The sequence below is a fragment of the Polyodon spathula genome, chromosome 19, assembly GCF_017654505.1.
Source record: "Polyodon spathula isolate WHYD16114869_AA chromosome 19, ASM1765450v1, whole genome shotgun sequence".
In the NCBI taxonomy this organism is placed as follows: Eukaryota; Metazoa; Chordata; class Actinopteri; order Acipenseriformes; family Polyodontidae; genus Polyodon; species Polyodon spathula.
In genome coordinates, this window is record NC_054552.1 from 26,998,533 (window position 1) to 27,015,966 (window position 17,434).

General features: G+C 36.2%; 1 protein-coding gene across 1 annotated transcript in view; it reads right to left on the reverse strand.

The window, feature by feature from the left end:
* The window catches only part of LOC121294630 (semaphorin-6D-like), a 77,097-nt gene extending 60,266 nt beyond the window's left edge, over positions 1 to 16,831 (reverse strand). The window contains exon 1 of the mRNA XM_041218533.1: positions 16,653 to 16,831. The gene's annotated coding sequence lies outside the window, so the exon portion shown is untranslated. The remainder of the gene's footprint in view (positions 1 to 16,652) is intronic.
* Positions 16,832 to 17,434: the final 603 nt, after the last annotated feature.

Sequence of the window (17,434 nt, forward strand, 5' to 3'; positions counted from 1 at the left end):
TCTTTTAATAGCACACACATTTTCAATATACTTTAATAAGAAGCATGGTACATCACGTACTGTAAACATGTTGCTGTTTATGAGGCTAACCGTCTGACACCAATTCCATTGCTGCATTCAAAGCAAGCACATCAGCAATGATGGCAACAACAGTAACAAAAACGCTTCCCCAAACAGGAGAGGCTGAGACTGAGCTACGCCTTCAAATAAAAGCTAGTGGTTTCAAGTCTACTGTAGCTTCTCGGTCTGTGCCCTCATAATAGTTATATGATGCTGTGGGTTTGTACAATGCTGTACAAAGTCTTTTATTCTCTGAACTTTGATAAGCTGTATAGCCAGCTGCTTGAAAACAAGTCCTAGACAATATGATTTTCTGTGTCTACCCCAATGTCCTTGCCAGATTAAGCTTAATAAGGCTTTGTTTTACTAAAACATTAAAAGACTAACTGCATTGTTTGAAGACCAGCTCAGTAAAAGTTTGGCGTCTCTTCAATTCTGGGTTACATGTTTTAAGCCACAGCTAAACTTTTCGATTGAAGAAAAGTTTTAACGATAACAAGTTCAAATTGAAGTCTGAAGAGTTATCTGAAGAATGCATTTTCTGGGGATAAAAATAATTTTGCTAGAAGGTATTGCAGTTGTTGGAGTGTTAAACAAACCCCTTACCCTCTTGCCCGCACTTCTCCTTTCTGATACACACACAGTTGCAACATGCTTGTGCTCACTGTTCGTAATGGCAGCTGCTTGCATTAAGGCATCCTACAGTTTGTACCCATATTACCAAACTGTATTTTTTTTCATTAAGACCCAAACCCAATGGGCCATGTTTACTAATATTTTTTTGAGAGAAAACTCAATTGCATGAAGGGCCCTTATATTAACATTCTCAGATGTGTCTGTATTTTTCTTCTTTCAGCTGCTATGTACAGAGTTTTTTTTTTACACTTTTCAGAAATGAAGTAATGCCAGCTTTGTCCTGAAACAACTGCTTTATAAATATATAGATATATATATATATATATTATATATATATATATATATATGTTAACAACTGTTTTGTACAGATTTAATGTGTTACCTAGTGACTACTTTAAGTACTTTTGAACATTCTCTAGCATTGAAGTAACTTATTGGCTAACCAGAAAGAAAGAAGATATATTCCATTAGTTCATTCCATACTGTATTGTATGAATCACCCATCCTATTAGGGGTGGAACAATTTCTCTTCAGTGGAGAAAGAGAGAATGTCTCTCGGTCCTACAGTGCTGGATAGTACAATCCACCCAAACACATTTCACTTCTGGTTCAGTTCCTCATAAGGAGTACATAGCCAGGCATTACAGAAGGGAAGGTCTCAAACGCAGCGCTGTGGGTGAAGGGTATTAAGACCAAAGTGAGGGACTGCTTTCCAGAAGCAGACTGCCTTGTGAATTCCATTAAAAGTTAATGAAACTGTTTGCAAGGCTCAGCAGCATTTAATCTTCATCTCCTCCTTTGCAGTTGATTTATTCCTGTACTATTTAGCTGTTTACAAAGAGCAATTACAGGCTGTTTTTCTAAATGCAAAATGTGATTTACTGTCGAGGCAGGGAAATGAGATGAACAGAGTAAAAAAAAAAAAAAAAGTAAGTAATAATTTCTCAAAGTTGGCAGCCAAGAAGATAGCTGTAGATGTAATCTTGATACTGCAAGGAAATTAAACAAACAAACAAACAAAAAAACACACTTTAGGTATTGTTAACATATATATATATATATATATATATATATATATATATATATATATATATATATATATATATATATATACACACACACACACACACACACACACACACACACACACAACACTAAAAATTTTTCACCTTTGGGGTGAAGTTTTACAAGCCTGGAAACGACGGAACATCGGACCTTAGGTTTCCCTCTCCTATATTTAGACATTACTCTTTGGTTGAGAACCAACGGATGTGTGTGTGTGTGTGTGTGTGTGTGTGTCTATATATTATATATATATATATATATATATATATATATATATATATATATATATATATATATATATATATATATATATATATATATATATATGCCTATAGAAAGTCTACACCCCCTTTCAAAATGTTCACCTTCTGTTGCCTTATAGCCTGGAATTAAAATGCATTACTTTTTTTTTTTTTTCATTTATCTACACATCCTACCTCACTTCCAAGTGAAAAAAATATTCTAGAAATTTGTAGAAAATTAATTAAAAATAAAAACTGAAATAGCCTGGTTGGATAAGTGTCCACCCCCTTGTAATAGCAATCCTAAATTAGCTCAGGGGTAACCAATCGCCTTCAAAATCACACACCAAGTTAAGTGGCCTCCACCTGCGTTAAATTGTAGTGATTCACATGATTTCAGGATAACTTCAGCAGTTCCTGTAGGTTTCCTCTGCTGGGTAGTGCATTTCAAAGCAAAGACTCAACCATGTGCACCAAGGTGCTTTCAAAGAACTCTGGGACAAAGTTGTTGAAAGACACAGATCAGGGGATGGGTTTACAAAAAAATATGAAAGGTCTTGAATATCCCTTGGAGCACAGTCAAGACAATTATTAAGAAGTGGAAGGTATATGGCAGCACCAAGACCCTGCCTCGATCAGGCCGTCCCTCCAAACTGGATGACCGAGCAAGAAGGAAACTGATCAGAGAGGCTACCAAGAAGCCAATGGCAACTTTACAAGAGCTACAGGCTTTTATGTCCAAGACTGGTCAAAGTGTGGATGTGACAACAATATCCCAAGTATTCCACAAATCTAGCCAGTATGGTAGGGTGGCAAGAAGGAAGCCATTACTAAAAAAAGCCCCCCTTGAATCCCGTTTTGAAGTATGCAAACAAACACTCAGGAGATTATGTAGCCATGTGGCAAAAAGTTTTGTGGTCTGACAAAACTAAAATGGAACTTTTTGACCTAAATGCAAAACGTTATGTTTGGCGCAAACCCAACACAGCGCATCACCCAAAGAACACCATCCTTACTGTGAAGCATGGTGGTGGCAGCATCATGTTATGGGGATGCTTCTCATCAGCAGGAACTGGGGCACTTAGTCAAGATAGAAGGGAAAATGAATGGAGCAAAGGCCTTGAGGAAAACCTGCTGCCCACTGCAAGAAAGCTGAAACTAGGATGGAAGTTCACCTTTCATCATGACAATGACCCAAAGCACACAGCCAAAGCTACACTGGAATGGCTAAGGAACAAAAAGGTAAATGTCCTTGAGTGGCCCAGTCAGAGCCCCGACCTAAGTCCAATCAAAAATTTGTGGCATGACTTGAAGGTTGCTGTCCATCAACGATCCCCAAGGAACTTGACAGAGCTTGAGCAGTTTTGTAAAGAATAATGGTAAAATATTGCCAAATCTAGGTGTGCAAAGTTGGTAGAGACTTATCCTGACAGACTCACAGCTGTAATTGCTGTCAAAGGTACTTCCACCAAGTATTAACTCAGGGGGGTGGAGACTTAACCAATTATGATCTTTCAGTTTTGTATTTTTAATACATCATTTTTTCTCAATAAAAACTGAGTGTGAGAGCGTAGATAAGTGGGGGAAAAAATCCTCATTTAAATATATGAAACTCTGAGGCACTGACACAACAAAATGTGAAAAAAGTTCAAGGGGGTGTAGACTTTCTATAGGCACTGTACAGTGTGTGTGTGTGTGTATATATATATATATATATATATATATATATATATATATATATAGATATATAGATATATATAGATATATAGATAGATAGATAGATAGATAGATAGATAGATAGATAGATAGATAGATAGATAGATAGATAGATAGATAGATAGATAGATATAATCACAGTGCTGATTTGCTTTTGGGCATTCCAAACAGAAAGATTACATTTTACCCTGGTAGCAAAAGGTTGTTAATTATTTATGGATATATTTACCTCAATATTACCTTGCGGGAACCGTTTGGAGTAAAAATGGATATAGCAACCAGTCTCCAGAATGAAAAATAGAGTTTATCATTTATTTACTACACACTGTCATAGCTTCAGGAAGTGAAGTTTAAGAGCAATGTCAACAGACAAAGGATCATACTCTGAGCCATCTGCCTAGCTTTGTGTTTCTCCCCAAGGCAGTGCAATTCATTCAGTGCCGATATATATTTTAGAAAAATCAAGAATGAGAACAATAAGATGCAGGGAGGAAAATACCCTTCTCACCAGCACTTTAAAGAGTACCTTGTCTCACTTATTTCATTCCACAACCCATATCCTTTCAGCCTGAGGTGAGCAGTGCCTGCATTGCAATGTAGTCAGTACTTCACATGAATACAGTAGGAGTATTACTTTTGGGAATACATTATTTTCTAATAAGGAAAGAATATATATTCATGTTTTTTAACATTTTTGCAATGAGTCTTGGTAGTTCTTATTGCAAATGCAATTACTAAAGTACAGTATTATCTGTATTTAGTGTGGAGTAGTGGTTAGGGCTCTGGACTTTTAGCCAAGGGTCCTGGGTTTAATACCAGCACACTGCTACTGTATAACCCAACCGTATGAATGGGTATTAGAATTTGTATATAGAATAACTAGTTTGCACTAAGTAACTGGCTTTGGAAAAAAGCATCAGCCAAATAAATACATGTTTTATTTTCTTAATCTTTTCAGAGTAGCATATCATTAAAAAGTACAATGCGTTTTTTTTTTTAACATACCTTATGTTATTGTTTATCTTTGTGTTTATAGCTATTGATTGGTCTTTATGCATGCCTTTTTTCTTGATCTCATTTAATCGACTCAGTTACTGCAAGGTGACAATTTAATCAATTAGAATGGGAGCCCCTTTCCATCGGGGGAGTGATGAATGTGTTTACCGTTAATGTTCCCATCACTCTCTAGTAGAAGGTAAAATGTCACAGTTTCAGAATGTCAGAAATGTAATTATTTTAATATTTTAATTAAATTTTTAAAAATAAAAAATTTCATTGTAACACTGACTACATTACATTACTTCATTTCTATGTTAATGTTTTTATATATATATATATATATATATATATATATATATATATATATATATAATATATATATAATCTATCTACACCCCCTTGAACTTTTTTTCACATTTTGTTGTGTCGGTGTCGGATTTTTTTTTCCACTTATCTACACCCCATACTCCACGCTGTTAAGGGGAAAAAAGTTTTTATTGAGAAAAAAATTATATATTAAAAATACAAAACTGAAAGATCATAATTGGATAAGTCTCCACCCCCCCTGAGTTAATACTTGTTAGAAGCACCTTTGGCAGCAATTACAGCTGTGAGTCTGTTGGGATAGGTCTCTACCAACTTTGCACACTGAGATTTGGTAATATTTGACCATTCTTCTTTACAAAATTGTTCAAGCTCTGTCAAGTTCCTTGGGGATCGTTGATGGACAGCAACCTTCAAGTCATGCCACAAATTTTTGATTGGATTAAGGTCGGGGCTCTGACTGGGCCACTCAAGGACATTTACCTTTTTGTTCCTTAGCCACTCCAGTGTAGCTTTGGCTGTGTGCTTTGGGTCATTGTTATACTGAACTTTCTTGCACAGGGCAGCAGGTTTTCCTCAAGGACTTCTCTGTACTTTGCTCCATTCATTTTCCCTTCTATCCTGACAAGTGCCCCAGTCCCTACCGATGAGAAACATACCCATATCACGATGCTGACACCACCATGCTTCACAGTAGGGATGGTGTTCTTTAGGTGATGCACTGTGTTGGGTTTGCTTTCTTGAGTAATGGCTTCCTTCTTGCCACCCTACTATACAGGCCAGATTTGTGGAGTGCTTGGGATATTGTTGTCACATGCACACTTTGACCAGTCTTGGCCATAAAAGCCTGTAGCTCTTGCAAAGTTGCTATTGGCCTCTTGGTAGCCTCTCTGATCAGTCTCCTTTTTGCTCGGTCATCCAGTTTGGAGGAACGGCCTGATTTAGGCAGGGTCTTGGTGGTGCCATACACCTTTCACTTCTTAGTAATTGTTTTGACCATGCTCCAAGTGATATATTTTTATACCCATCCCTTGATCTGTGTCTTTCAACAGCTTTGTCCTGGAGTTCTTTTGAAAGCGTCTTGGTGCTCATGGTTGAGTCTTTGCTTTGAAATGCACTACCCAGCAGAGGAAACCTACAGGAACTGCTGAAGTTATCCTGAAATCATGTAAATCACTCCAATTTAACACAGGTGGAGGCCACTTAACTTGGTGTGTGATTTTGAAGGCGATCGGTTACACCTGAGCTAATTTAGGATTGCTATTACAAGGGGGGTGGACACTTATCCAACCAGGCTATTTCAGTTTTTATTTTTAATTAATTTTCTACAAATTTCTAGAATATTTTTTTCACTTGGAAGTTGTGAGGTAGGATGTGTAGATAAATGAACAAAAAAAAAAAAAAAGTAATGCATTTTAATTCCAGGCTATAAGGCAACAGAAGGTGAACATTTTGAAAGGGGGTGTAGACTTTCTATAGGCATATATATATATATATATATATATATATATATATATATATACACACACACACACACACACACACACACACACACACACACACACACACACACACACACTATAGTTTGGTTCTCATTACAGATTTATATCCTCTCCCTTTGGACTGCAGTCATTATATATAAGGCTTTAAGGTTATTTTCTGGAGCAATACATTTAGCTGTCTAGAATTGCAGTGATCAGCACTACAAACCTTCCCCCATTTTGAAGTATACGTTGACCCCTGGCCTCTCTTTTGAGAGTCTGTGCCTTTGTGTGTCACATTAGTGTTCAAATTAAATTGAAGGAACACAGAGATGATGGAAATAAAAACAAAAAGGGGGTGGGGTGTAGGAGGTGACAGGGTGGCATAGTATCACATACAGACAGGTGTTTTTTGTATTGCTGCAAAATTGATCTCTTCATTCTTTTTTCTTTTCAATTTCATTACTTCCTTCATTACAATGTACACATTGCTTTAGTAATATTTATGCACTGTGCATTTTGACATTTCCTAAGAAATGCAGTTACAATATTTGGCCTCCGGCTGCAGTATATGCCACGCCTGGGGTGTGTTGTAGAAGTAACGCTATCCCACAAGACATTCCCTCGAGTTCTTAATTGTGATTTTTCATTTTTACCAGAATTTGTAATTTATGCCTACGACATGGTACTATATGAAATGTCAACACTTTGTGATGTTAAATGTGTAGTTTTCATTTTTTTAGTTGGACAACCCACTCAGCATTTTTTGTTAATTTGGGGTCTGTGTTATCCCGTTTTGTGAAATCACAGTTTGGCGGATGATTTAAGTCCGTCAATTCAATGACACAAAATTAAATACGAAAAGTCAGATTTGTGTCCTGTGTTTGAAAGCTTTGATGGAATTTTCCACATAATCTCAAGGCAGACACACGTACAAAATACTTAAAATCTGTTAACGCGACCAGGAAGGTCTAGAAAAGAAAATCCTTTTTCTTCAAACAAATTGCATTAGAAATCACCCTGCTTCACAGAGCACAAAGTCGAGATTAGCAGAGTAAATAGGGTTGATTGGCAAAGATTGTGGCGCTGCATCTTTTTACACAGCGGAATGGGATATCCTTGGGAGCTGGGTTCTGAAAAATTAAATGAAAAAGAAAAGACACGACTGGGATTGAAGTATACAATACAAAATAGTGCATTTAAATATACAGCCTCTCTGAGGCTCAGTCAGTCCAGTTAGTGGTTTAATTTTCTTGGTGACCAAATATTAACTTGGTTACTGTAATTATAACAGTATAACCGTTTTGCAAACGTATTTCGTTAGTGGTATTCTGACTTTCAAGCCAGACACTTTGGTCGTGCCTCCTAGCCTGCATATCAGTTTATTGTTTCTCGGTATGCATACTATAAGATTACTTCTGTTAAGACTGTAAATTAGATCAACTTGCTGTATTCAGAACCTCCTGTTTCATGGAACGAAATGTAATTATCGTGCTAGACAACAGCCTATTGTGCAGGATGCATTTTCACCTAACCTGAGATTGTCTGCATGTTAAATGCTTTAAAACTATACTTAAAGATGCTAAATAGTGCTGCCTAACTGTATAAATCTGTATATATTTTTACCAGTTTTCTGGAGGAAAATGAAACATTCACACCACAGTGACCCCTAGTGGAAGTGACAGTGCTGGCAACAGTTTCACTTGGTGCCAATTCTTAACCCCACCAACACATTGAGGCCAATTGCATTATTTTGCCTATAGTTCAATAAGCCAGTCACCAAGGGAGGTAAACCAATTTCGCACAGGGTGGATATGTGGAAACGTCTTACATGTGTTTAGACAGAGTTTGAATTCCAGCCTGGAAAACTGAGCTGGCTTTCAAATTCGTGGCCTTCTGATATCGTAACGGTATGCATACTAAGTGTGCCAAGCTTTTGGGTTGCAGTCTGAGCAGAACATTGAGGATTTCCACTTGTGAATACTTGCTAATTAAAATCCTAACACACTGTAATTGTACATAGCCAAGGTTAATTGTGTTGGAGATACAGAGCTCCACTGTGTCAGTGGCTTGCTAACCTTGAGCTGATGCTTGTGAAGGACAGGAATCGACTGCGTTAGGATGCTGCAATATCTCTTTTTTTTAATGGAAAGTTAAAGGTTTTTTTTTTTTTTTTTTTTGGTATTACTTTTTTCTATAATTTTTGAGTTCCCAATTATTTTACCCATTTTTGTCACCAATGTGGAATGTCCAGTTCTCTTTCTTCACTGCAGTAACCACCCACAGTAGCTCTGAAGGTCAGTATACATCCTCCAGTCCCATCACCACACCCTTCGATTCAACTATTCAAAGATTAAATATACTAGAATGTATTTTAATATAGAGCAGACTTAGCAAAATAGGTCAACCGATTTCTTGTAAAAAAAATACATGTTATCTGGTTTGGTTGAACAGCTTGTATTTTTTAAATGTTATTTCCTCCATCACAAAGCTCATTTTAAGGAAGCTGAGAATCATAAAAAAAAATATTGAAAACAACAGCTGATTTGTTAGATGTGTGCCACTACATTTATTCTGAGGTTTAGAAAAAAAAAAGTTTCCGGGTTGATGCTCTTTAGTGAAATTTCACTCAGATCTAGCTAGAGTTCCCATTTGGGTGAACTAAATTACATTCTGTGAAGACTGTATGGGGTATGAGGATTTTTGAAGGCTGGGTTCCACAGTGGCCTGGTGCCTAATTATTCATTTGTGGAAAGGTTTGAATTAGGCACAGACTCAAGCAAAATCAATTTGGTATTATACACTCATTCCCCGCAGCACTGTGGTCTACATCGCAAACCAGTGCAAAATCCAGCAACAGATTATACACAGTTGGCAGGTTTTGCTCAAAAGAGTCTGGACTGATTGAACATGGTTGTTGAAACACTACAGCTGAGGGCGGTTCTTTTAGCTCAGGCTTAGTTTTACATCTAACCAAGCTTGTAACTTGTAAAAAAAATAATTGGTTTTTAGACTAGTCTCCAATGCTGTAAAACCAATACCCCTTTCAAGCAATAAATTCCTGTCCAGAATATATAAATCATATTGTTAGTCAAGCATTCCTTTATAATACGTTTCAATGAAAAGCTTTTTTATTTGTATCACGGTTAGATATTTCACAGCTGTACAAAACAAGTTTCATTTAATTGCAGTTTTTTTTTTTTATGTATTTATTTTAATTGTATTGTATTAATTTGTTACAGAATTGTAGTAAGTGATTTTGCAGCTTTACATGTGATGTAGGGATGAGATCAAGAACCTGCCAAACAAACGTTAATGAGATTGAAGGATAGTTTTATGGCATCTTAAAATTTGCTTTGGTTAACTCGGATTACAAACTTTCTGCTCTTTTAACTATACTGTATTACACAAGAGTCTGAAAGATTATAGAAACTTGAAAGGAACTCTGTGTTCTGATTCTTTCATTAGAAAAAAATGAACTTTAACCCTTTCTTTCCCTGAACAAGAAGTTTCATCATTTTAGTTTTAGATGTACTTGAATAGAAGATTTGACCACATTTACTCTGAAACTGGCATAAACTCTGTAGCTGCCTTTCACTTAGATTGCAGCAATAGTTTAATATTAGTTGGTTGCAAATACTTAGAGAAATATTTTAACCCTTAAAGGGATTGTTGCTAACAAAAATTATTTTACAGATCATTTTAACATCACATCATTATTTAGCAAGAGGTTAGTTTGCAAAGCAGGGTTTACAGATTATGTAAATATTTATATAAAGTTCAAACAATCTCAAAAGCCTAATCTCCCTGTTTGAATTTCAGGAAATCATTTATTTTACAAATTTCCATTCATATTTTCTATAACAGGATTCCTAGTACAGTATGTTAGAGTCTAGTGTGGCTCATAATGCATTTTTTTGCACCAAACAAGACTGTTGAGACAATAAGAAGCAGCACAATAGGAAGTATCACAACCGATAATCGAGTGTACCACACTGAAGCTGCTGTGACTAATGCTGAGTCTAGGTTCCAATTTGCTTTCTTTACAGACTTGGATTACATTTTATCAAGACAGCGTGGGGAAAAAATTTTTTCGTTACATATTGTCTCCATTAAGTTGAAATTTGGACTAAACTGTGGCGTGGTTTATAATATTTCCGCCAAGCTACATAGTTCATGTATGTTGCTTATAAAGGGAGAAACAAATGCATCACGTACGTCTGCAAAGCTAAACACTTTTCAGTGCTTTTTAAAGAGCTTTGGGAGGTTTCCAGTCAAATTAGTTTAAGGAAATATTTTACAAGACAGCTGGAGACAAATGTGCTGTGATGTTCTCTTACTGCTGCTAATTCAGCAATAAAAATGTGTATGTACAGTTATGCATGCATCGGATTGTGGTTAGTAGCTAATATATACAAAACCCCAAACCAGGCTGTAAAGCATATGGAGCTTATGAGTAGCAAACGTTCATTTGATTACATTAGCTCTGCTATATATAAATATGAATGTGTGTGTGTGTATATTATTGCAACAGTGTTTCTCCATTACTTAAATTACATTAGAATAAACAAGATCACTAAGCAGTTTTTTTCTAGCACTATAACTAGTTATATGACATTCCCTTTACTTCCAAGGGTGATTTTTTATTTATTTTTTCTCAGAAATTTAGCTTGTAACCTTGGGGAGTAAGAGCAAGGTGCCTTGCCACTTTTGGATCTTATCTTTAAGAATATATGTTGTTTGCCTTAATCACACATTATCTGACGCAGGAACTTCTTAATTTTTAAAGTCTAACTCCTCATGTGCTAATTACATTTCTAGTTGACATAGCAATATGGCCGCTCAATAAAGGGATGGGAACTTACCAGCAGGAATTAGCTACTAGAGATGCAAATCACATAAGCTCTGCACCACAACAGATGGCCAAATGTGGCAAGGGAGTATTTCTCCTAACATGACATGGGTGGTGACCACCTTGCATACAAATTATTTATCAGCACACATTTACTCACAAGCTGGACAAACATTCAGATGACATCCCAGGAAAAATCAAACCTAGCAGTTTTAATTCATCACTCCCTGAGCCCCCCCCCAAACACATTGCATGTACCATTCTTCAGTTGATTCAGTAGGCTTTTTATGATTGCTGTTGAATTTCAAAACATTTGTTATTGGATTAATGGGGAGAAACAAGCACACCACCTGCCCTCTCTACCCCAGGTCTGAACTGACAAATGCTTGAACTCTCTGTTTGGGATTAGTTGGTGGTTGACCTGTTTTATTTGTTTTTTTTTCAATCCATTACACTCCATTTTTTGCATCCAATATGTTCCCCTTAATCGTAAGCAGCTTTCTAACATGCAGAAAGCTCAGCCTAGATTGATGCTCGCCAGTCATGCAGTTCAATATGACCCTGATGATGTGATCACTCTCTGATGAAGCAGCTGGGTAGGTTGCTTTCTCAGAGGGCTTGGCAGGACACTATAAGCAAGTCACCCACATAGATTTGACATTGGCAAGTATTGCATGTATATGGTGATAAGGTATTGGTGCAACTCTGTATTTCTGAGAAATAAACAAAAACATTTATGGAATTATGATATTTTTAACCTCTCTCTAGGTGCAGCTAAACAATGAGACAAATTCTTCTGACACTGGGCAAATTCAGACAGTATATTCATTGCCAGCCATAGGCATTTGTTACTGGCAACCTCTTGTGATTAAACATCTTGGGAGTGCATAAAAACATGGGAGAGGTGTGACTGAAACCTACAGCAAAACTATTCATTTAACGAGACACCATTCTGTAGCAAACCTTTTCGTTTTGTATATTATTAAATATATATATATATCTATTTCCTGGTGTCCCTCCTTGAAAAGCCAGTAGCTTTGTTTGTAAAATGTGTCATTGCCAATACAGACCTCGTATTAAATTCAAGGCTTATCCCTTTAGAGATGGAATGAGCTGGTTACAGTGATTGTGCTGAACTTGGCCTTAAGGTTCTAGGACATGACCTTCCTGTGTTTGCTTTCCCCTCAGTGCCTTAGTCATTTTATTGCCATGAAATTGAATTCACTAAAATGGAACAATCGTTTTAAACTTCCAATGTATTGAAACAACTGTGCAGCTACTGCTAAATAGGTTCAAATACGTGTAAAAATTCTTAGGAATAACCACATCTGTGGCTGAACGTTTCCACTACTGCGGTTCAAACGTTTTGTTTTTTTAACCTGGATTCCCTATTGGTAAAGTACGTTCTATCCAGGATAGCACTTCCTTCACAACGTCTTTGATTAAAGTGAAACTACCGTAAAGAGGAATGAATGGAAAAATGAGGTTAGAACTGTGATTCTGTTTGCTTTTAATCTATTTTAACGAACATCATATTACATTGATATTTATAGAACATATAAACTGACCACTGACCTCAGAGGTTTTGTTCAGCGAGTGGGACGTTTCATGTCCAGTTAAAATATCAACAATAATGTCACATACAGTATAGTTTTTCTTTCATACAGGTCCCTACTTCTGTAAATTGTGTTTGTTTAATTTAATTGTAGTGTTATTAAAATCTTACAAAAAATTAATAACTGTTAATATTTAAGCAGCAAGACACAACCAGAGGTGGATTACCATGAGGTAATTACACACCGAGGGTCGTTATGATGCATTTCAATTCCTAGGGCTGTGGTTACTTCAAGATATCTTAACATACCTTCTGGAGTGCATCATTGCCATTGTGAATTTTTTTTTAAATTTGTATTGTTTTTTATAAGAGAGTGTCTTTTGCTAAAATGCTTTAGAATAACTATTCTTTTTAATTATGTAGCAGATACACTTTCATATTGTTATAATTATGTCATTTCATTATCCAGTACAATCTAGAGAAGTTCACAAGGAACACTAGGAATAGGTGCAGTGGACAGTGTTAAAAAAATAGATTTTAATTAAACATATTTAATTGTTCAAGTAAGGTATCTGACATTCTAGTTTACCGGATTTGATAAAAAAAAAAAAAAAAGTTTCCTTGATTGATGCACTATCCATATAATGAATAGCACTAATGATTTGGCTTTAAAAATATGTTTATAACAGGCCAGTCTGTTAGGAGCTTCTTCACTCTTTTCCTTTTGTATAAATAGAAATAAATGATAAACCATGGGCAGATAGCAGACCTTTTGATGAATGATGAGATGCTCCACTAGGTTGAGAGTAAGGTATAAATGAGTGGGACAAGGAACACTGCTAAGCAGTTACAGGGAGTAAGCTGGGGGAAGACAGACTAATACGTGGTTAGATCATATCTATAGGTAGATCAATGGTTAGCTGTTTAAGAACAGCCTTGGTAATTAAAGTATTGGAAACTGCCAGCCAAAACAGGAGAGAGAGAGAGAGAGAGAGAGAGAGAGAGAGAGAGAGAGAGAGAGAGAGAGAGAGAGAGAGAGAGAGAGATAGGAGGATGAATAAGTTGACAGTTCAGAGCAGTAAAGATTAGCAGATCGATACTGTTACTTTTAAAGCGCATGACTCATTCCTACATAAACAGATCTGTTTGCAAAAAATGTATGCAGATTTGAAACATTTATTTAATTTCTTTTTTCCCCAAAACCCCCTACTGTCTTACATTTTTTATCCTCAATTTTTTGTTATTCCTCCTTTTTTCTTACAGAATTTAATTATCTTTCAATTCAAAACAAGCCACTATCATGGTAAGAGCTTCCCTTTGACACAGAATCCTCCTGTTATCTTGTAATCTCATCATTTTATAATTTTCTTATGGAGTATATCATTTCAAATGTAATTGAATGTGCTTCCCTTTCAGTGAACTTTGAGAGATTCAGAGCTCTCTTACTCAGGATAGGAATTGTTTTTTTTATTTTTTCATCTGGTGTCTCAACTGTCTTTGGTGTGCTTGGGCCATTTTATCTATGCTGCTGGGTCCCAGATAAATATGTGGCACAGTGACCTTCAAATCCTCTAGTCTCTTTACTATACCAAGTGCACTGCAAAGTTGAAAAGGTCAAACGTCACAGGATTTCCCCAGATTTAGGAAGTGGATGTTCTTCTCCAAGCAATTTTCAAGTCAATTTCAGAACGTTATTTATATGTCGATCAATTATCTAAATGTTTAATTAACATAACTCAGAAATGCTATGGATGATTAGAAAGGGCGAGCAATCGAGCATTGTAGCCTTTAAAGGGTAGTTTCATGACAAGCAGGGGATGTGGGCCTTATTGAGGTTTTGCACTATTAAGAAGAAGAGGTAATAGTGGCCTTGGGAATTGTTTAATAAATTGAGGACAAGGAACCCTGTTTTTGTGTGATAACACAGCTTGTATAAACAGAAAAGCCTATTTGCAATCAGGTAAACCAAGCAGTCATCTTATTTTGTTTCATTTCAAATGACATAGACAGACATATTTGCAATCTATTTGGGGACCTCTTTATTCATTTCCCATTCTATAAGGTATGCACATTCTGTTTATCTGCAAATACTTCAGACAGAATTAAAATGTATATTTAAAAAAATAAAGGCATTGGAAGATATTTACAGCTGGGGTTAAATATCAGTGCAGCCTCCTTTTCAAACACTAAGTATTATATATTCCCACAGGTCCTCAGAAACTCAACAGCATAAAACTGCTTCTATTCTAAGGACAGGCTTTCCAAAGCTGGTAAAGTGTGGTCTCCAGTCATTTCTTTCAAAAAGTGTTAAGTCATCTTATCAAGGGTGGTCGCAGCTATGTCTGGACTGCCCAAAATTATTTCTGTGGGCTTGTAAAATGAGGCAAGGATGTTGTCACTAAATGTTGGGTATATACGTAGAATACAATATGCAAACTAACATATATCCCTCTAACATATATAATTCATTAAACAGATGAGGTGGGTGGGGTTTTCTCCCTGCAGGCTATCAAGTGTCCTTGATTCAACCCAGTTGTGCAAAAGAACAAAGAAAATACAATTATTCTGGTTTGATAGCTGTAAAGATCAGTAATAAGCATCACCATCTCATGTACACTGGTTATAATTGACTTGCCCTGGTATTTCTGGGATCAAAACTGAGTACTATATCATTTAAATAAATAACAATATATGAGTACTATATCATTTAAATAAATAAATACATATGCATATGTAAAACAGTAAAATGTCAATGTGTTACTGTATGGGGGTCAAAAAGCACACACTTGCATACAACACAATAAGGACATGCTTCCTCTATCCAGAGAAGCAGCAGAGATTTCATAAAAAGGTGGAACGGTATTGTTTTGCTGGTAATTTAATACCAGTGGTTTGATTGTCAGGATATAAAAAAAAAGCTCTGGTTGCTCTAGAAATATGTGAGGTCTTAACTTTAGGAGTGAAATTGTTTGCCAAGATACGTCTTTATTATCCAGCTAAACATTGACGTTTTCTGTCAGACTGCTGTTCCATTGCTCTTGATAAACTACAGTGTGCTTCAGCAAATAGCCATTTTCCAGCATACATCAGCTTTAAGAGAACTATAAATTTTTCAGGCAGCCTATGGTCATTGTAATTAGACTATTGATAGACTGCCAGTGTTCCCACCCACAAGTCAATAGGATATATATCAGATACAAATATAGCGTCACTGAATCAGAAGTTTCTGAACTGTGCAAGTACATATGAACAAAGCCTGGATGCTAACATACCATTCAGTGCATGCTTTTAGGGTTTTAATAGAAATCATCTGAGATTTGCAGTGCTACATGAAAACTGATTTCATTTTTGCACATGAATTGTTTACCACTGCATTTTTTCATTTGAAACCAGATAAAAATCACAACACAAAAGGATTATTAATTTTTTGCCTGAAGAAATCTGCTGTTGAGCATGTAAATCGAACTACTATGCACAAGCCTGCTTCCCCTTGATGCTAATTAAAAATGGAAAACGGCGCTCTTAACTATGAAGCACTTCTTTATTACAAAAATAAAAATAATCAATTAACAGACTGCATTAGTGATACAGTACATATAATACGACAGAGACACAGATTCCAGCAACTTGCAGGAAAGTAATGTGCTGCAGCAATTCAGAAGTGATTACAGCCAAGCCTGTCGTCTTTCAAACAAATAAGCAGAATATAATGAACTACTTACTTTAAAATGATCATCAGCAGGGATCAGGAGAAATTGGATCTCTGATTCTCTGCTAGTTGGTCGAGCTGTTTAGATATCAGGCTGTTCAAACACACGATGCAGAAAGCATGATCTTGGCTGGATTTGCTGTAGTTTCCTATGGGCTGTGAGGATTTGTGATAGTATTTTCCAATGGGCTGCTTGTTTGATGTTTTGGAGGCGCTGCTCAGCAATGAGCACATTGATTCAGACTCTGCCCATTTCCTAAACTCTAGGGAGTTGAATACATTTCCTACCATCGAACAATCTAGATACTAATTACAAACCGGATTTACTTAAATGATACAAGAAAAAAAAAAATGTGTTTGAAGCTAGCAGCTCCTGAGTTGTTTCTGAACAGTGAACCATTTCAACCATATAATGTTGCACAAGTATGGTTCTTGATCAAAGTGTATCCTTTTTTTTTCTTACCATAAATGTTTTCTATATTTTTAAACGGCCACACATATAAAAGGCAAATACATTCCAAAAGGGGTATACAGAAGGAGGCTAGGAGGCACAAAGAAAAGTGTAATTAATAAAAGATGTTCGCCTTGTAATAAGACAGACAGAATGAACGAAATATTTTGGCATCTTATTGGGATGCCCAAATTATAAAAATAACAAGAGGAGTAGTATTACCAGTTAAATCAACCACCTGTTATTATAAAATGATGCATCCTACTAACTGCGGAGGGTTACATTTCAGATAGACCATTTGAGTGAGTTTGAACAAGAACATGGAAAGTGATTAGAAACCAGGA